This window comes from Nycticebus coucang, chromosome 13 (assembly GCF_027406575.1).
Source record: "Nycticebus coucang isolate mNycCou1 chromosome 13, mNycCou1.pri, whole genome shotgun sequence".
Lineage (NCBI taxonomy): Eukaryota > Metazoa > Chordata > Mammalia > Primates > Lorisidae > Nycticebus > Nycticebus coucang.
The window spans coordinates 64,851,272-64,873,279 of NC_069792.1; the positions used below are offsets into that span (position 1 = coordinate 64,851,272).

Here is a 22,008-nt window from a genome sequence, read left to right on the forward strand (position 1 = left end):
TAAGACATGAAACTATAAAAATACTAGAAGAGAGTGCAGGGAAAACCCTTGAAGAAATCAGTCTGGGTGAGTATTTCATGAGGAGGACCCCCCCGGGCAATTGAAGCAGCTTCAAAAATACACTAGTAGGACCTGATCAAAATAAAAAGCTTCTGCACAGCCAAGAACACAGTAAATAAAGCAAGCAGACACACCTTAGAATAGGAGAAAATTTTTCCAGGTATGTCTCTGACAAAGGTTTAATAACCAGAATCCACAGAGAACTCAAACACACAAGCAAGAAAAGAACAAGTGATCCCATCACAGGCTGGGCAAGGGACTTGAAGAGAAACTTCTCTGAAGAAGACAGGCGCACAGCCTACAGACATATGAAAAAATGCTCATCATCTTTAATCATCAGAGAAATGCAAATCAAAACTACTTTGAGATATTATCTAACTCCAGTAAGATTAGCCCATATGACAAAATCCCATGACCAGAGATGTTGGCGTGGATGTAGAGAAAAGGGTACACTTCTACACTGCTGGTGGGAATACAAATTAATACATTCCTTTTAGAAAGATGTTTGGAGAGCACTTAGAGATCTAAAAATAGATTTGCCATTCAATCCGATAATTCCTCTACTAGGCATATACCCATAAGACCAAAAATCACAATATAACAAAGATATTTGTACCAGAATGTTTATTGCAGCCCAATTCATAATTGCTAAGTCATGGAAAAAGCCCGAATGCCCATCGATCCACGAATGGATTAATAAATTGTGGTATATGTACGCCATGGAATATTATGCAGCCTTAAAGAAAGATGGAGACTTTACCTCTTTCATGTTTACATGGATGGAGCTGGAACATACTCTTCTTAGTAAAGTATCTCAAGAATGGAAGAAAAAATATCCAATGTACTCAGCCCTACTATGAAACTAATTTATGGCTTTCATATGAAAGCCATAACCCAGTTATAACCTAAGAATAGGGGGAAGGGGGAAAGGGAGGGGAAGGAGAGGGGAGGATGGGCGGAGGGAGGGTGATTGGTGGGATTACACCTGCAGTGCATCTTACAGGGGTATATGTGAAACTTAGTAAATGTAGAATGTAAATGTCTTAACACAATAACTAAGAAAATGCCAGGAAGGCTATGTTAACCAGTGTGATGAAAATGTGTCAAATGGTCTATAAAACCAGTGTATGGTGCCCCATGATCGCATTAATGTACACAGCTATGATTTAATAATAAAAAATAATAATAGTTCAGTGGTGGAGGGAAGTGGGGGGCGGGGGAGGAGGGAAGATGACTGGCAGAAGGAGGGAGGGCAGGAGGCGAGATCTCACCTAATGTGCATGTTGTGAGGGTGTATAACACGACCCCTGCGTGAGGGGTTCTCTTACCAATGGAACTTGACCCCGGAAGTGAGAACAATGTAACCTAACAACTTCTACCCTCATATTAATTTGAAAAAAAAAAAATAAATTTAAAAAAAATAGATGCACGGAGGAAAAACACACAGAGCAGAGGAGGAGGAAACAGGCCCCGAGAGCAGAGGCCAAGCGGTGCAGCCTCAAGCCCAGGAATGCCAATGACTACCAGAAGCTACTCAGGAAGCGCAACCCTGACAACACCCCAGCCTCCGTCCTCTGCCTCCCAGAACTGAGAGAGAGCAAATGGCTCTCGTGTTTAGCCACGCACAGCAGCCACAGGAAAGAAACACAAGCCCTCGGCCCCCATCTCTCATCAGAGACCTCAGCTTCACAAACTCCCAGCCTTCCTAAGCAGCTGTTCTGTGTTCACATAGGGCCTAGTTCTGGCCCCAGAATGGTCCTGGTGTAGTGCTTCGGGGATGATAATTTCAAACTCCCACAGAGCTTTTCCAGGCCAGAGAGGCCCTCAGCCACACGTCGGGGCAAGCGAGTCCCACCCCAGCACACCAGCCACTGCCCTGCCCATCCTGCCCCTCCTGAGTAATCGCGCTACTTGTCCCAGCCAGGGCAGCACACAGGGAACTACCATCACCCTGCTTCTGTACGGTATTCTCTTAACATAGTCCCAGGTGTCACTAAGGTTTAAGCAGCCACATTACACTGTCGATTCCTCTGGAGCTTTCAGTTCAACAAACAAACGAAAAACCCTTACATCTTTTTTACATGTGGCAAACATGATTCAAGAGCATGTTGTCACCCCCTAAAATATGTACGAAATATTCTCTTTAATCTAACTGGAATAAATCAGGTGTGAAACATTCCTAAGAAGTATAAGATTTCATTTTCTAAAAGGGGGCATCTAAGCAGTCCCCACTTCTACCTATTGACTGCTAAGCCAAGTATATACACATCTGATTATCCCCAAACAAGCAAAACACTCAGGTTTAAGGATAACCCAACATTCTAGATACAGCTGGATATGCAGGAGAAATTTTCTTATTATTTATCCAATCTCAGCTCCATACCTTAGTAGCTCCCAACTTTGGAAGAGTCACTCAAATTCAAAATGGGGATAACAGTAATGCTCCCTGGTGCTGGCTACTCTGCGCCTGCCTCTCCCCATTCTCCTTCCTCCCCTCTATGGACTGCAAAGTAGTCCCACATCAACTTGCTGTCTTGTCCTCTGGCTTCTGGCCAGTTGAGGTGCTAGCAGCAGGAGACCAGAGGGCAGAGGACAGAGGTTGAGGACAGACTCTCCAGGGTGCCTCCCTCCCAGGCCATAGTTAGACAGTGTTCATATTCCTCTACCAAAGACCGCACCTCCTGCTGATAGCCTGCTCTCCTAGCAATTCCAGAAACTTCTCCCACACCTTGATAGCCACTTTGGGTGTTATCCTAACCTTGCCCACACCTTTGTAAGTATTCCCTTCATTAAACTTTCTTCAGGTCCTTCCTTTAGGGCAGGGGTCCTCAAACTGCAGCCTGTGGGCCACATGCGGCGGTGTGATTGTATTTGTTCCTGTTTTGTTTTTTTACTTCGAAATAAGATATGTGCAGTGTGCATAGGAATTTGTTCACAGTTTTTTTTTTTGTTTGTTTTGTTTTTTTGTAGAGACAGAGTCTCATTGTACTGCCCTTGGGTAGAGTGCCATGGCGTCACAAGGCTCACAGCAACCTCTACTCTTGGGCTTATGCAATTCTCTTGCCTCAGCCTCCCCAGCAGCTGGGACTACAGGCACCCGCCACAACGCCCGGCTATTTTTTTGTTGCAGTTTGGCCGGGCTGGGTTTGAACTCGCCACCCTCAGCATATGGGGCCGGCGCCCTACTCACTGAGCCACAGGCTTTTTTTAAACTATAGTCCGGCCCTCCCACGGTCTGAAGACAGTGAACTGGCCCCCTGTTTAAAAAGTTTGAGGACGCCTGCTTTAGGGTATGCCATCTGCCTCCTCAGGGGACCCTGGAAGATAAATCCTTCACAGGATGTCTGAATTGATGGAATTAATACTTAGAACATCTTTAGGCATTTACTGTCATTACTGTATTATTAGCAACAGCAATCAACTTGTCTAAAGAATCCTTGGCCATGAAATATCTCAGTGCTATTTTTGCCTTTCTTCCCCAAATTCAATACCATTTGTGCAGTAATAAACATATCTTTAGATGTATAGAGGTGGGGAAAACTATTATGTTTTTATTTCATGTGAATAATTAAACTCCCTTCTCTACTGCCTTCCTCCTGTCCCCTCAGTAATGACAGAGTCCTTCTGATCACACCATAGTCACAGGCAGCTTTTATATCCCCAGAATGAAGGTTAAATTCTCCCACTATCCCTCACAATTCAAGTCCAACAACCTTCAAGAATGCATTAAATACTTTATATCCACTATTATGGCTATTATTTTTTTTAAAAAACAGAAAACAAGTATGGACCAGTATGTGAAGAAATCAAAAGCATTGTGCATTGCTGGTGGACATATAAAATTATATCACTATGGAAAACAGTATGGCAGCTCCTCAAAATATTAAGTACGGAATTACCATATGATCCAGCAATTCTACTTCTAGGTATACAAAAAAAAAAATTGAAAGCAAAGATTTGAACATACATCTTCATACCCATGTTCATAGTAGCATTATTCACAATAGGCAAAAACAGAAGCAACTCAAGTGTCCACCAATAGATGAACGGGTAAACATAACGTGGTATATACATACAATGCCATGTTATTCAGCCTTAAAAAGGAAGGAAATTCTGGCATGTACTACAACACAGGTAAGCCTTGAAGACATTAAGTAAAATAAGCCACTCACACGAAGGACAAACATCACTTAAATGAGTAGTCACGTTCATAGAGACAAAAAATGGAATGGTGGTTGCCAGGGGCTAGGGAGAAGAGGAATTGGGGAGTTGGTTAATGGGTACAGAGTTTCAGGTGGGGAAGACGGAAAGTTGCTGGAGATGGATGGTGGTGATGGTTGCATAATATGTAATGCTATGGAACTGTACACTCAAAAATAGCTAGAAATAGTAAATTTTATGTTGTATATATTTAACCAGAATTTTTAAAAAGGATCTTGTCAAAGTTTTGATGAGCTGAGGTCACATAGCTTGTTGGTGGCATAGCCAGATTAAGACCCACATCTTTTTAAAAACAGATGTATGCAAGAAATATTTATTGTTTGTCTACCACACAAAGCACTATTCTGGGGCTACCTCAGCAAATGAAATGGAAGGTCACTGTCCCCATGAAGTGAGTTTCTGCATATCCCTGCACACTCTACATTCTACTCAACCTGTTGTCTGATTATGTCTTGTACTTTGTGAAACACTGGAATATAAATTCCTTAAAGACAGGGGACTAGATCTTACTCAGCCTATACCCCTAGAACCTAACACAATGTTCAGCAAGTAGAAACTGCTCAAGGATATTGGTTGACTAAAAATCCTGCCAGAGAAGCCTATGTGATCTCTTTTGTTACATCTTCTAGCCAGTCAGTACTTAAAATGTTTCAAAGTTATTGAGCTATTCCCATTCTGAAGATTGTCTGTTTGCTTTGATTCTTGTGTCCTTAACTGTGCAGAGCTTTTTAGCTTAATTAAGTCCCATTTATTTATTTTTGGTGATGTTGCCATTGCCACAGCAGTATTCTTCATAAAATCTTTCCCCAGGCTGATATCATCTAGAGCAGTGGTTCTCAACCTTCCTAAGGCCACGACTCTTTAATACAGTTCCTGTGGGTCACGACCCACAGGTTGAGAATCACTGATCTAGAGTTTTTCCCATGCTTTCACAAAGGATTGGTAACTAGAATCTACAGAGAATACAAACTAATCAACAAAAAAAGAACAAACAATCCTATTTATCACTGGGCAGGAATAGAACCTTCTCCAAAGAAGACAGGTGAATGGCCAACATACACATGACAAAATGTACCTCATCCCGAATCATCAGAAAAATGCAAATCAAAACCATCCTGAGATATCACCTCAGCCCAGTGAGAACAGCTCCCATCACAAAATCTCAAAGCTGCAAATGTTGGCGCCAATGTGGAAAGAAGGGAAAACTTAAACACTCCTGCTGGGACTGTAAACTAATACAGCCTTTATGGAAAGAAATACGGAGATATCTTCAAAGAGCTAAATGTAGATGTTCCATTTGATCCCGCAATTCCATTACTAGGAGAAAATAAATCATTATCATAAGGACATTTGCACTAGAATGTTTATTGTACCTCAATTCACAATTGCCAAAATGCAGAAGCAACCCAAGTGCCCAGCAACCCATGAATGGATTAATAAACTGTGGTGTAGATATACCATGGAATACTTTCAGCCATTAAAAAAATGGTAACTTTACATCTTTTGTATTTACCTGGATGGAGCTGAAACATATTCTTCTTAGAAAATATCACAAGAAAAAAAAAAAAAGAAAATATCACAAGAATGAAAATGCAAGTATCTAATGTATTCAATACTAATATGAAGCCAATAGAAAAACAACCACATGCCTGTACAAGAGCATAACATGAGTATATTCAAGTAGGCTGGGGGGAAGAGGAGGAAAAGGGGAAAGGGGAAGAAGGAGAGGGAAGAAACATTGTAAAAAGTTATGGAGCTACATTTTCGGTAATAAAGTTCCTGCTAAACTCATTTTAAATATTCTGTTCTCAAGTAATTCTATTAGATGTATAAATTGTGGATTTTAAATCTGAAATCTGCTGTTTGCTAGCCATGTGACATTGGGCAAATTATTGAGAGCCCCTAAGCCTGTTTCCCTTATCTATGAAGTGGAATGCTAAAAGTACTAGTGTGAACATCTGTTGTTTGGTAATCCACAATCCAAGAGCCTTCCCCTGAGGACAGTGTAACAACTTTCTGCTGAAGAAACACCCTGCTCCCACGTCTCAGCCTATGGCTCAGGCATGAAACTTGTCGCCAAGGCCAAGCCCAGCAGCATGTGACACCCCAGTCATAGGAGGGGACACAGGACCTAATCAATGCTAATGACTTAAAAAAAAAAAAAAGTCTGGGCAGCGCCTGTGGCTCAAGGCGTAGGGCGCCAGTCCCATATGCCGGAGGTGGCAGGTTTAAACCCAGCCCCGGCCAAAAACCACAAAAAAAAAAAAAGTCATTTTGTACACTGTCCTGTCTGAATTTAAAGTCTGGAGCTTTTCCAGTCCTCCTACAATGCGATGGGGTCTAAAAATGATGACAACTCCAAGAAAGCAACTAAGAAAAACAGACAGAAATCAGGTCCTGCTAACAAGGCCTGAGCCATGGATTAAGCCATACCTAAAAGGTCTTCCTCTGGACTGAGGCATTATCAGAGCCAAAATAGCATTCCTCTTTTGATAAAATAATTTGAGTTTTGAGGTTCCTGACATTTGCAACAGAATTGAGTTCTAATTAAAATAATTATCTCCTGATAAAGTTATTACAAAGATGAAACGAGATACCCCATGTAAAGCAGGAGCACTCAGCACACACTAGGCATATACTCAATGGATGGCAGCTATTAATGTTAGCTGTAGTGATTGTTTATTGTTGTGGTGGAAAGCTCTTGCCATTCTCTAGAGACCACTTTTAACTCATGTGCTCTCTCCTTGATTCCTGCCATCAATGTCCTCCACTGACACTCTCTAGGATAGGAATGGTGAGAACAAAGTCTGTCTGCTCCCACTTCCTACTCCCATACTCTGACAGATATCACTAATTAACCACAGCACTGTTTCCTGCTGAGCTTGGGCCAAGCCTTGGAGTCCTATTCAACCCGGCTTTCCAGACAGCCACTACCAATCAATCAGAAATGACATGCAAAATGAAACCAATTTGTCTCGGTTCTAGTGCAGCAGTTGGCAAAGTTATTCTATAAAGAACGAGGCAGTAAGTATTTTAGAGATGGTCTCTATCACATATTCTTTGTGTTGGGGTGTGTGTGGGGGGTGCTGTTCTGTTTTGTTTACAACTTTTTAAACATTCTTTGCTCTCTCTGCCATACAAAAATTCCTACTCTGGAGCCTTGAAACCAGACTCTGACACCGCCTCAGGGAACCAGGCACCCTCTCATCTTCCTCTGAGGGACCCCTGGGAACCCAGAAGTGGCATGCTTGGAGATGCCACCTGAGTCAGAAAAGCACCCACAGAATACACTCAATTGCCTGAAAAGTAACAGAGGCTCTCTGATGATGATAGGAGTTTTCCTATTCTTATCATACAAATCACATACAATCTGAAATCCACACTGCTGGGAAGCTATAATCTAAGGAGGAGGTACAAGGCCCATGCATGTTGTGACCATCACCTCTGCCTGGCCAAATTCATTGCACAATCCCTTTGAAGAGCTGGACCTCTATCCCCCACAGCCAAGTCTGAGATGCCTGACCTTTTTCTAAGTAAAGTAAGGAATGAGAAGAGTTCAGATCATTACATTTCCCCATTTTTAGTCTGCCCATCACAATTACATAAATACCTCTGAAACGGTTCAAAGATAGTATGCCACATTTCTTTTGACTCACCCTTGATTACTTAGTTTTTCATAAAGTGTTTACTAGTAGAGTATTATATATAAATACTGCTTTGTTCCAAATCCTCTCTGTCTATTATTCTCCATGTTTAATTCTGGCAATAGTAAAGAGGACTGAATTTTGCTTGACTGACGTTCATTTATTCATTCAACACACCTACAATCAGAATGCATCTTTCACGGCACCTGCAGGTAGGAAGACTGACACATAGATGATTTTTCAGAGTTGTGAGAGGGCTCTGTGCAGAGTAACATGGCAGCATGAAGCGGGGCTCCCACAATCAGCTGGGGAGGGGGTTGCCACAGCTGAGTAGGGAAGGATGCACAGCCAGACAAGGAATGGAGGGGGTGACAGGTACCAGACTTTGTGGCTTAGGCAGAGGCTAAACGTGGGGATGCTTGGGAGATGAGGCTGATCAAGAGAGGAGGTCAGGATAATAAAGGTTCCTGAAGTCCAAACTCTGTCCTCAAATCCACAGAAAAACTATGAAGGAAATTAAGCAGAATGACTAGCTTAGATTTTTGTTTTCAGAACAAGCGTTCACAGTTTGAGGAATGGACTGAAATGAGCAATTGGAACGATTCAGGCAAGAAGTAATAAGGATATGAGCCAAATCAGTGATCACAGGAATTGAGAGAAGGGGGCATATAACAACGAAAATAATAAGAGCGCACATTTATGCAGCCCGCAGTAATGACAAGGTGCACTGCTAATGCTTTCTGCACATTAACTCATTTCATCTTCACAACAACCCTGAGGTAGATGTGGTACCTGTTACCACACAGAGGATGTCAAGTAAGGAGCCCAAGGTCTAGGAGCTATTAGTGTCTGAGGCACAACTCAAACCCAGTGGCTGCAGAATCCACACTCCTAATGTCCACATCCGTGACTCTCCAAAAACAGTTACAGAAAGAGGGTGTTCAGGACTAGACACAGGGGAGACCAACTGCAAGATGATTTCCAGGGACTGGTTTGGGTACCCGAACATGTGATTTTCAGTTTCTTGAGCCTCCTCCTCTGAGGCTGGTCCCCAAGGCTATATTTAGCCCAGCAACATCTCCACCCAACCCAACACTCCTACCATCACACCACCACCCGGGCTCCTCTGCGGTCCTTGCATCACTACCTCTGGCCATAAAACACAGGTATCTCCCAGTTGGTGGGGAAAACCTCTCAAGCATTGCCAGTTAGGTCTGAGAAGCCCCTGACAGCGAACCTTGCTCTTGGTAATGCAGCAGCTTGGGTCTGTTATTTTCAAATCAGTCAGAAGTGGGAAACCTTTGAGCAAGGTTGCGTGGTTTCCCTCTCTGGAGAGTGAGACCTTGGCAGCCCTCCTTGTGTTTCCCCAGATTGCCCGGCAGAGCGAAACATGCACCTTCATTGGGGGCTGGAGTGAGGACAGCAGCACACACGGCTGCCTCGCCTGCTGCCTCCAACAGACCAGCAGGAGGAGAGGGACCCTAGCGGGGAGATAGATCCTCAGAGAGCCAATGGCTTTCTTTCTCCTGACACAAAAGTTAAAGCAAGCATCTGCAGAAAAAAGAAAGAAAGAAAAGGAAAAGGAAAGAAAGAAAAAAAAACAAAAACGGGCATTTCCTGCGGACAGGGAGACCTCCTGCCCCTCCCGGACTGATACACCCACTTTGCACATCCTGCTTCTCTGAGAGCTAAAAATAAATCGGTATGCACTGAAAAACACTCAAACACATCTCCCAGCACACCCTTCCCGAGTCGCCGAGGGCAAGACGCACGAAGTCTTTCAGGTCCTGGATCCAAAATGCAGACTGTTTTCCGGTCTGCGTGCACCTAGCTAGCACCTTTCGGACGCTCCCCGCACCCCGCACCCTGGCCCGGCGCCTTGCGGCCTCTGGGGGTGGACACGGAAGGCCGGGAATCCAGCGCGTGCCCTCAACCCCACTCTACGACCCTCCGGGCGGGATGCTCGGGTTGTCTCCGCGCCACCAGGCTCACCAACGCCCCCTTCCGACCCAGAGCGCCACATCCGCCTGCCCCGCGCGCCTCTGCCGGGCCCTCCACAAAGTTCTCCGTCCTTTTCTGCCGCCTACCCTCGGGGTCTTTGATTTTGCTTTATTTTCCCTCAGAGGCAGTGGGGACAAGACAGAGGAATTGCCAAAGTGAATTGCAGCCAGGAAGGGACTGCACGGACCAGCTTCCCAGCAGGGCGCGCTCCTCGCACCCACCCCTGCGTCCGCCGCGCCCCGAGCGCACGGTACCCCCAGAATCCTCCCGCACACCCGCCCCGCTGCGATTCCGACCCCGACCGCGATCTGGCTCCCGAGAAACCGAGGGAAGGCGCTGCGACTCACCGCTTCGGCCGCTCCCGGCGTCTGTGTCGCGGCAGGCGAGGCGGCGGCAGCGCCTTCCCTCCACCCGCCTCCCCCTGGACAGCACCGCCGCCAGCCGCGCCCCCCGTCCCAGTCTCGCTCGCCGCCTCCCTCCTCACGGCCGCCGACCCCTTCTCTGCTGCTGCCCCGAAGGCCACCTCTCCCGGGTGGGCTGGACGACAAGAGCAGGGAGCCCTGGTCGAGGCACGGTTTGCAGGTGCTGTGGACTCCCGCACCTTGCCCTGTGCAGCCCTGCTGTGCCCCGTGGTCCTAGCGCACCGCCCACGCCTCTAAGCAGACCGCATTGCTGCTTTCCACCGGGCGCCGTCCGCTTGCTTGTTAGGGTCGTGGGGAGGTCAAATTGATTCAACCTAGACAGAGCATTCCTTCTAAGCTTCAGTTAGGGGCACCCTGGTGTCCCTGCTACCTCGAGCCAAGTTCAAGGTAGGCCTGGAGGCTTTTCAAACGCCTCTCAGATCTCTTCCTTTGGACCCGGCCTGCTCACAAGGTGAAGGAGGCTGCCCTTGTCTAACCAGTGTTTTCTTTATCCACAGCGTTCTATGAACTTGTCTAGGGAAGGCTTAACAAAAAATCTAGGGAGAGGGGGACATCTGAGGACCCTTCTTCACCCTTCCCCTGCAGAATGTCACCAAAGTTCCCATCTGGCTTGGAGATAATGAGAAACAAATGCCTTGTCAATTCATTCAACCAATACTTATCGAGCGCCTGCTGCCTCCCAGCACCTGTTACTGTCTTCCGGTGTTGCCATTCGTGACCTCTCAAAAAGCCGCTTTAACTAACGCCTGTGCTTGTGTACCCTGATTACATTTCCAGAACCCACAGAAGGTCTCAAGAACAAACTCATCTTCATCAGTTAAAAAAAAAATGCTGGCTAAAAATAACAAGGCACCATGACCTGGTCATGCTTGTTATAATGATTGCAAAATATTTTAATATGACTGGTTATGGAAATGACAGTTACATTTAGGTCCAGACAGCTGCCAACTCTGATTTGAACATCAAGTAAAAGGTTTATCTAACCAAAACCACCCTTTCCTAGTTCTGCTAGCTGCTTTCAATGGAAAAAAACTTTTTTTCTGAGAGGTCATTACATCATTACCAAGTACTATTACCTTTGCGTGAATTGGATTAACAGATCAGCCCAGTGGTTTCCTTACCTGTGAACACAGTGGAATCACGTGGGGGAGTTTGATGTGGGGAGGAGGCAGTTTTGATGTTTTGTTTTGTTTTTTAACTGCTAGACGTGGTCCCCAGCCTCAGAGATTCTGATTTAACTGCCCAGGGGTGTAGCTCGCATGAGAATTTTTTACTGGGCCATGGGAGATTCTGATGTGCAGCCAGGTTGGAAGCCACTGTAGGGTCAGCCAATCATCAAACAAGGCTGAGGCAATAGGACCCAGAACCAGGGAGTTTTGATGCAGGGAAAGGTCTGAAGCAGGTGTTGCAAACTCAAATGTCCGCAAGGAATAAAAACAGGTGTCAAGGGAGTGACTCTGGCAGGTGTACAGGGGCACAGGAAAGGCAAATGGCTCTAAAGAAGGCAGCCTTATTTTTCCATGTGAGAAATGTAGGTCCAGTGTAGCTACCAAGATGAGGTATTTTATTTTGGTTTGGATTCCCCCCCCCCTCAGAGAAACTGGAAATTTACAATTAATGTGAACTCTTCAAATTTTAAAATATTAACTTATTTTAAAATATCTTATATGCCCTATAATGCAAGAAAGAAGAGTTTGTAGGCCACAAGGGGTCCCTAGATCGTCATTTCCTCTCGGTTTGGATAGACCCTGAAGAGTAGGAAATAGCAGGGAACAGGCAGTGCTTGGGGTGGGATTCCTCTGAGAGAGAGAGACAACTTGAAAACGCACTTTCTCTACTGCGTACTTTAATGGTCTCTACTTTAAAAAAAAGAAAAAAGAAAACAGCTTTATAATTCACATATCATTATATTCACTCAAAGTATGCAATTTAATATTTTTAGTATATGCACAGAGTTGTACAAACCATCACCACAATTTTAGAATTCATTTGCATCACTCCAAAAGGAAATCTCAGATCTATTAGCACTCACTCCTTAGTAACCATTATTCTACTTCCTTTATATAAACTGTAGATTTGCCTATTCTGGATATTTCATAGAAATAGAATTATAAAATACAAGGACTTTTGTGTCTGGCTTCTTCCACTTAAGAATAACATTCTGAAGGTTCTTCCATGTTGTAGCATGTGTCAGCACTTCATTCCTTTTTATGAGCAAATAATATTCTATTGTTATGAATATATCATATTTTGCCTATCCATTTGTTAGTTGATAGGCATTTGGGTTGTTTTCATTTATTGGCTATTACAGATAATGCTATGAACATTTGTGTACAAGCTTTTGTGTTTATGTATGCTTACGTTTCTCTCAGGTATATTCCTGGGAGTGAAATTGCCAGGTCATATGGTAACTCTGTGTTGAACATTTGAGGAACCACCACGCTGTTTTCCAAAGCAGCTGCACTATTTTACATTCCCACTAGCAGCATATGAAGGTTCTAAATTTCTCCACATACTTACCAACACTTATTATTTACCTTTTTAAAAAAATTATACTATCCTAGTGGGTGTGAAATGGTATCTTATAGTTGCCATTTCCTAATGGCTAATGGAGTTGATCATAAAGTAGAGAAAAAGTTTAGACTCACACATTTTTGTGTATATATATTGATCATTTATATGTCTTCTGTGGAGAAACATCTATTCAGATCCTTTACACATTTCTTAATTCAGTCTCTCTCTTTTTTTTTTTTTTGAGACAGAGTCTCACCATGTCATCCTTGGTAGAGTGCCGTGGCATCACAGCTCACAGCAACCTACAAGTCTTGGGCTTAAGCGATTTTCTTGCCTCAGCCTCCCAAGTAACTGGGACTACAGGCACCTGCCACAATGCCTGGCTATTTTTTAGTCACAGTTATCATAGTTGTTTATCTGAGCCTGGCTGGGCTTGAACCCGCCAGCCTCAGTGTATGTGGCTGGTGCCATAACCCCTGTCCTACGAGCACCAAGCCCTTAATTCAGTTATTTATCTTTTCATTACCCAGATGTAAGAATTCCTTTATATATTTTGGATATAAATATCTTATCAGATATATGATTTGTCAATATTTTTTCCATTTCTATGGGTTATCTTTTCATTTTCTTGGTAGTATCATTTGAAGAACGAAAGTTTTTAGTTTTGATGAAGCATAAATTATCTATGTTTTCTTTCACTCCTTGTACTTTGTTTTTTTGTTTGTTTGTTTCGTTTTGTTTTTTCACTTTAGATTAATGCAAGGATACAACCAGGTCAAAATATTTGATTTTGTTAGGTAGAGACCCTCTTGCAGTTATGTCCCACACTCAAAAGGTCTGCCAAACAACCCCCCATCATGCCCGTTCAGTGGGAGCACCCCATTCCTCTCCCCTCTCCCCCTAGCTTGTTACCTCTCCCCCAACTTGAATTGAAATTACTTTTTCTCCTATGTGGGCATTGGCATGCATCAGATGATCTACATTTGGTGCTATGTCTAAAAGACTTTGCCTAAGGGCACAAAGACTCAGCCCTGAATGTTGGGACCTAGTTTTTAAAAAGCTCTTTAACAGTGTGATAATGGGAAACTGAAACAACTGCCTTTACACTTTACAGAGTCTCCCATTTACAGAGGTCTAATTTGCGAGAACAACTCTCATACAACCCTATTTGGTCAACTTTGGACATTGAATGGCAAGTTTTTATTAAGGCAAACAACTGTGTATGTAGATTTTAGACTAGCTAGGCCAACAATGGCAAGTATTCATTCATTCACTCCAAAATATTTCCTAAGCATCTCCTATGAGCTTGAAACTGCTCCAGGCTCTCAAGATACAACACTAAACACAACAGACAAGATTCGTGCTCTTATGGGGCTTATAGTTTGAGAGAGAAAAATAAATAGACAGGTAAAGCACAAAAAGACACACATCAAATGAATGATTATGTCATGAACTCACATAGATATATACAACTATTATGAATCCACAATAATTGAAAATGAAAAAAAATTGTAAAGAATTCACATAGAGTGATATGATGGAATGAATACCCGGGGAAGAAGCCAAGCAGAGGAAATGTAGTGCGAGGGCTCTAATCTGGGGTGATTCGAGGGGAATACACAGCTTATTCTGGGATCACAAAGAAATCAAATGTAGCTGGAACTTAGTTGGTATCTGGCTCAGCTTCCAGAAAGTAGACTCTAAGCCAAAGTTTAGACATTAACACTTCATAGCAAAGTGAAATCACAGGGTGGAAGAACTGACAAGGGGAATGAGTCAAGAAAAGAGGAAGAGAGGAGGCCGAGCAAGATGGCCACTGAGTAACAGCTCCCTTGCATCTAGGCACCATGAGTCTGGGGAGATGGGACTCCAGGCATCTCTGGCTGGTGGGATCTGCCTATCCTCTCCCTGTGAGGATACAGGGAGTCAGCGAGAGACTTCTGGACCCCAAGAGGAGGACTAAAACAGTGGAAAAACAGCAAGTGGTCGCGTGTGTTCAATCCGTCTAAACCCGCCCGCAACTTCCACAGGCACGAGAACTTAAACAGCAAGAGGAAGTGAAAGGAAAATTAGGGCAAGGAAACAGATAAAAGAAATCACTCATGAGGAAGAATCAGCAGAAAACTCCAGGCAACATGAAGAACCAGTCCAGAACAACCCCGCCAAGGGACCATGAGGTAGCTACTACAGATGATTCCACCTATAAAGAAAAGTTAGGAATCACAGAAAGGGAATTTAGAATACACATGTTGAAAACAATAAAAGAAATGATGGAAACAATGAAGGAAACTGCTAATAAAGTGGAAAATAACCAAAAGGAAATCCAAAAACAGAATCAAATAAGAGATGAACGATATGAAGAATATAAAAAGGATACAGCAGAGCTGAAGGAACTGAAACAGTCAATTAGGGAACTTAAAGATGCAATGGAAAGTATCAGCAACAGGTTAGACCATGCAGAAGAAAGAATTTCAGAGGTAGAAGACAAAGTTCTTGAGATAACTCAGATAGTAAAAGAGGCACAAAAGAAGAGAGAGAAAGCAGAACGTTCACTGTCAGAATTATGGGACTTTATGAAGCATTCCAACATATGAGTTATAGGAATTCCAGAAGGGGAAGAAGAATGCCCCAGAGGAATGGAAGCCATACTAGAGAATATTACAAAACAAAATTTCCCAAATATCACCAAAGATTCTGACACACTGCTTTCAGAGGGCTATCGGACCCCAGGTCGCCTCAACTCTAACCGAGTTTCTCCAAGACACATTGTGATGAACCTGTCCAAAGTCAAGACAAAAGAAAAGATTCTGCAAGCTGCCAGGAGTAAGCGCCAGTTGACCTACAGGGGCAAATCCATCAGAGTGACTGCAGACTTCTCTAATGAAACTATCCAAGCAAGAAGACAATGATCATCTACCTTTAATCTACTTAAACAGAACAATTTCCAGCCCAGAATTCTGTACCCTGCTAAGCTAAGCTTAAAAATTGACAGAGAAATCAAATCATTTACGGATATACAAACATTTAGGAAATTTGCCACAACAAGACCAGCTCTACAGGAAATACTTCAACCTGTTCTGCACACTGACCATCACAATGGATCAGCAGCAAAGTAAGAACTCAGAAATTTAAGGACAGAACCTAACCTCCACACTGATGCAAAAGATAAAACTAAGCAATGGACTCTCACAAAATAAGATGAATAGAATACTACCACACTTATCAATTATCTCAATAAATGTTAATGGCTTGAATTCCCCACTGAAGAGACATAGATTGGCTGACTGGATTAAAAAACACAAGCCATCCATTTGCTGTCTGCAAGAAACACACCTGGCTTCAAAAGACAAATTAAAGCTCCGAGTCAAGGGTTGGAAGACAATTTTTCAGGCAAATGGAATTCAGAAGAAAAGAGGAGTTGCAATCTTATTTTCAGATACATGTGGATTTAAAGCAACTAAAGTCAAAAAAGACAAAGATGGTCGCTTTATATTGGTCAAGGGAAAAATACAACACGAAGACATTTCAATTCTAAATATTTATGCACCCAATTTAAATGCTCCCAGATTCTGAAAACAGACCTTACTCAGTGTGAGCAATATGATATCTGATAATACCATAATAACAGGGGACTTTAACACTCCTCTTACAGAGCTGGACAGATCCTCTAAACAGAAATTAAACAAAGATATAAGAGATTTAAATGAGACCCTAGAACAACTGTGCTTGATAGACGCATATAGAAAACTCCATCCCAAAGATAAAGAATATACATTCTTCTCATCAACCCATGGAACATTCTCCAAAATTGATCATATCCTGGGACACAAAACAAATATCAACAGAATCAAAAGAATTGAAATTTTACCTTGTATCTTCTCAGACCATAACGCACTAAAGGTGGAACTTGACTCTAACAAAAATGCTCGAACCCACCCAAAGGCATGGAAATTAAACAATCTTCTGTTGAATAACAGATGGGTGCAGGAAGAAATAAAACAGGAAATCATTAACTTCCTTGAGCATAACAACAATGAAGACACAAGCTACCAAACCTGTGGGATACTGCAAAAGCAGTTTTGAGAGGAAAATTCATCGCTTTAGATGCCTACATTCGAAAAACAGAAAGAGAGCACATCAACAATCTCACAAGAGATCTTATGGAATTGGAAAAATAAGAACAATCTAAGCCTAAACTCAGTAGAAGAAAAGAAATATCCAAAATCAAATCAGAGATCAATGAAATTGAAAACAAAAGAATCATTCAGAAAATTAATGAAACAAGGAGTTGGTTTTTTGTAAAAATAAATAAAATAGATAAACCATTGGCCAGACTAACGAGGAATAGAAAAGTAAAATCTCTAGTAACCTCAATCAGAAATGATAAAGGGCAAATAACAACTGATCTCACAGAGATACAAGAGATCATCTCTGAATACTACCAGAAACTCTATGCCCAGAAATTTGACAATGTAAAGGAAATGGATCAATATTTGGAATCACACCCTCTCCCTAGACTCAGCCAGGAAGAAATAGAGCTCCTAAACAGACCAATTTCAAGCACTGAGATCAAAGAAACAATAAAAAATCTTCCAACCAAAAAATGCCCTGGTCCAGATGGCTTCACTCCAGAATTCTATCAAACCTTCAAGGAAGAGCTTATTCCTGTACTGCAGAAATTATTCCAAAAAATTGAGGAAGAAGGAATCTTCCCCAACACATTCTATGAAGCAAACATCAATCTGATACCAAAACCAGGAAAAGACCCAAACAAAAGGAGAATTTCAGACCAATCTCACTCATGAATATAGATGCAAAAATTCTCAACAAAATCCTAGCCAATAGATTACAGCTTATCATCAAAAAAGTCATTCATCATGATCAAGTAGGCTTCATCCGAGGGATGCAAGGCTGGTTTAACATACGCAAGTCTATAAACGTTATCCACCATATTAACAGAGGCAAAAATAAAGATCACATGATCCTCTCAATAGATGCAGAAAAAGCATTTGATAAAATCCAGCATCCTTTTCTAATTAGAACACTGAAGAGTATAGGCATAGGTGGCACATTTCTAAAACTGATTGAAGCTATCTATGACAAACCCACAGCCAATATTTTACTGAATGGAGTCAAACTGAAAGCTTTTCCTCTTAGAACTGGAACCAGACAAGGTTGTCCTCTGTCACCTTTACTATTCAACGTAGTGCTGGAAATTCTAGCCAATACAATTAGGCAAGACAAGTAAATAAAGGGAATCCAAATGGGAGCAGAGGAGGTCAAACTCTCCCTCTTTGCTGACGACATGATCTTATACTTAGAGAACCCCAAAGACTCAACCACAAGACTCCTAGAAGTCATCAAAAAATACAGTAATATTTCAGGATACAAAATCAATGTCCACAAGTCAGTAGCCTTTGTATACACCAATAACAGTCAAGATGAGAAGCTAATTAAGGACACAACTCCCTTCACCATAGTTTCAAAGAAAAGGAAATACCTAGGAATATACCTAACGAAGGAGGTGAAGGACCTCTATAAAGAAAATTATGAAATCCTCAGAAAGGAAATAGCTGAGGATATTAACAAATGGAAGAACATACCATGCTCATGGATGGGAGGAATCAACATTGTTAAAATGTCTATACTTCCCAAAGCAATCTACCTATTCAATGCCATTCCTATCAAAATACCAACATCATACTTTCAAGATTTGGAAAAAATGATTCTGCGTTTTGTATGGAACCGGAAAAAAACCCGTATAGCTAAGGCAGTTCTTGGTAATAAAAATAAAGCTGGGGGCATCAGCATACCAGATTTTAGTCTGTACTACAAAGCCATAGTGGTCAAGACCACTGGTACTGGCACAAAAACAGAGACATAGACACTTGGAATCGAATTGAAAACCAAGAAATGAAACTAACATTTTACAACCACCTAATCTTCGATAAACCAAACAAGAACATACCTTGGGGGAAAGACTCCCTATTCAATAAATGGTGCTGGGAGAACTGGATGTCTACATGTAAAAGACTGAAACTGGACCCACACCTTTCCCCACTCACAAAAATTGATTCAAGATGGATAAAGGACTTAAATTTAAGGCATGAAACAATAAAAATCCTCAAAGAAAGCATAGGAAAAACACTGGAAGATATTGGCCTGGGGAAAGACTTCATGAAGAAGACTGCCATGGCAATTGCAACAACAACAAATATAAACAAATGGGACTTCATTAAACTGAAAAGCTTCTGTACAGCTAAGGAGACAATAACCAAAGCAAAAAGACAACCTACACAATGGGAAAGGATATTTGCATATTTTCAATCAGACAAAAGCTTGATAACTAGGATCTATAGAGAACTTAAATTAATCCACATGAAAAAAGCCAACAATCCCATATATCAATGGGCAAGAGACATGAATAGAACTTTCTCTAAAGATGACAGATGAATGGCTAACAAACACATGAAAAAGTGTTCATCATCTTTATATATTAGAGAAATGCAAATCAAAACAACCCTGAGCTATCATCTAACCCCAGTGAGAATGGCCCACATCACAAAATCTCAAAACTGCAGATGCTGGCATGGATGGGGAGAGAAGGGAACACTTTTACACTGCTGGTGGGACTGCAAACTAGTACAACCTTTCTGGAAGGAAGTATGGAGAAACCTCAAAGCACTCAAGCTAGACTTCCCATTTGATCCTGCAATCCCATTACTGGGCATCTCCCCAGAAGGAAAAAAATCCTTTTATCATAAGGACACTTGTACTAGACTGTTTATTGCAGCTCAATTTACAATCACCAAAATGTGGAAACAGCCTAAATGCCCACCAACCCAGGAATGGATTAACATGCTGTGGTATATATATACCATGGAATACTATTCAGCTATTAAAAAAAATGGAGACTTTACATCCTTTGTATTAACCTGGATGGAAGTGGAAGACATTATTCTTAGTAAAGCATCACAAGAATGGAGAAGCATGAATCCTGTATACTCAATTTTGATATGAGGACAATTAATGACAATTAAGGTTATGGGGGGGGAAGCAGAAAGAGGGATGGAGGGAGGGGGGTGGGGCCTTGGTGTGTGTCACACTTTATGGGGGCAAGACATGATTGCAAGAGGGACTTTGCCTAACAATTGCAATCAGTGTAACTGGCTTATTGTACCCTCAATGAATCCCCAACAATAAAAAAAGAAACAGAAAGAAAAGAGGAAGAGCTACTCTAGGGAAGCATGTTGCACAGCTGGTCACGGCCACTAGAGTCTGCAGTACCACCCTAAGTCGGTTCGGAGGCACATGGGGGCACTACCAGAGGGGTTGGGAAGGATCCGAGAGAGGTGCTGATTTCCAGTATTCAGAGAAGCCATATAATGCATCTGACGCTCCTACATCTGTTGCAGGTGAAGGAAGATTACCAGTGTAGTAGGAAGAAAGCTTATTACCCTCTCCCATTGATCAATGTTAACTTAACAGCACTCCTGGATTGCATTTGAGCAATCACCAAGTAGGTGTCCAGCCATTATCAGGGAAGTCCCAAGGTAGAAGACAAAAGGCACATGGCAGCAGGGAGGCACATTGGGCTGTGCCTGAGAGCAACCTGAGGGCCCAGGAGCAGCAGCCACAGTGAGCACTTCAATCCGAGTAGTAGCACAAATAGCAACCCCTTGGCTCCATGACCACAGCTACAGCACAAGCCACTGCTAGGTTTGCTTTAGCAAGCTGACCCATTATCATTAATCTGAGATGATGCATAAAATGAGTTTAGTACAGTGGATAGAGGGGAGAGGGAAAGACAGTGTGGTCAGAGAGTGGCAGGGCCAGACCATGAACTCTTTGCAAGTCCGGATCAAGAACACAACGTTGGCTGAGTGTGGTGGCTCATCCCTGTAATCCTAGCACTTTGAGAGGCTGATGAGGGAGGATTGCTTGAGGCTAGGACTTTGAGACCAGCCTAAGCAACATAGCAAGAATCCATCTTTATAAAAAATTAAAGAAAAAATAAAATAACATAAATTCTACTTTGTAATTTATTGTAACGACAATGCAAAGTCATTGAAGGCTCTTTTTAAATTTATTTTTTAATTGACGTACGGTAAAACTCACTTTCTTAAGGAACAGTTATGCAAGTTTTAATAAATGCATAGTTGAGTAACCATCACCACCATCAAGATTCAGAGGAGTACCGTCACTCCAAAACATGCCGCTGCCTCTTGTTCCCCTAACCCTAACTCTTGGCCACCACTAATCTGATCTTTGTCTCTGTAGTTTTGGTCTTTTCAAGAATGTTATACTGATGGAATCAGATAGAATGTAGCCTTTCAAGTTTGACTTCCTTTCTTAGCATAAAGCAAGTTGAGATTTATCTGCATCGAGTAGATCAGTGGTTATTCCTTTTTATTATATGAATGTGCCACAGAATATTTATTCATTCATCAGTTGAAGGAAATTTCAGTTATTTCCAGGGTGGAGACATTAATAAAGCTACTATAAATATTTGCCTACAGTTTTTCGTGTGAATAGAAGTTATTATTTCACTTGGGCAAATGCATGAGACTAACATTGCTGATCCCATGGGAAATGTATGTTTCACTATATAGAAGAAACTGCCAAATTGTTTTTGAAATTGCATTCCCAACAACAATATATGAGGGTTCCAGTTATTCCAATTTTTAACATTTTATTGTAAATTGACAATTTGTAATCATATTTCTGTATGAAGTACAAAGTGATGTTACAATTTATGAACACAATGTGGAATAATTAAGTCAAGCTAATTATCACATCCATTACCTTTGTGGTGAGGAAATTTGGAATTTACTCTCAGCAATTTTGAAATGCATAATATGCTATAATATTAGCTATATTTATCACACAGTACAATAATAGATCTCAAAAGAAAAACTTATTCCTCCTATTTAACTGAAATGGTATACTTTGACCATCATCTTCCCATCCCCGTCTCCAGCTCCAGCCTTCATAACCGCTAATCTACTCTCTGCTTCTATGAATTTGGTTGTTTTAGATTCTACATTTAAGTGAAAGCCTGGAGTATTTGTCTTTCTGTGCCTGGCAGATTTCCCTTATCATAGTAGTCTCCAATTTCATCCATGTTACGGTAAATGACGGAATTT

The 22,008-nt window shown here is 42.0% G+C and overlaps 1 protein-coding gene across 2 annotated transcripts in view; it reads right to left on the reverse strand.

Annotated features, from left to right (window-relative positions):
• Nucleotides 1-10,551, reverse strand: part of NCALD (neurocalcin delta) — a 489,836-nt gene extending 479,285 nt beyond the window's left edge. For both annotated transcript variants that reach the window (XM_053558841.1, XM_053558842.1), the window contains exon 1: nt 10,274-10,551. The gene's annotated coding sequence lies outside the window, so the exon portion shown is untranslated. The remainder of the gene's footprint in view (nt 1-10,273) is intronic.
• Between the last annotated feature and the right edge of the window lie 11,457 nt (nt 10,552-22,008).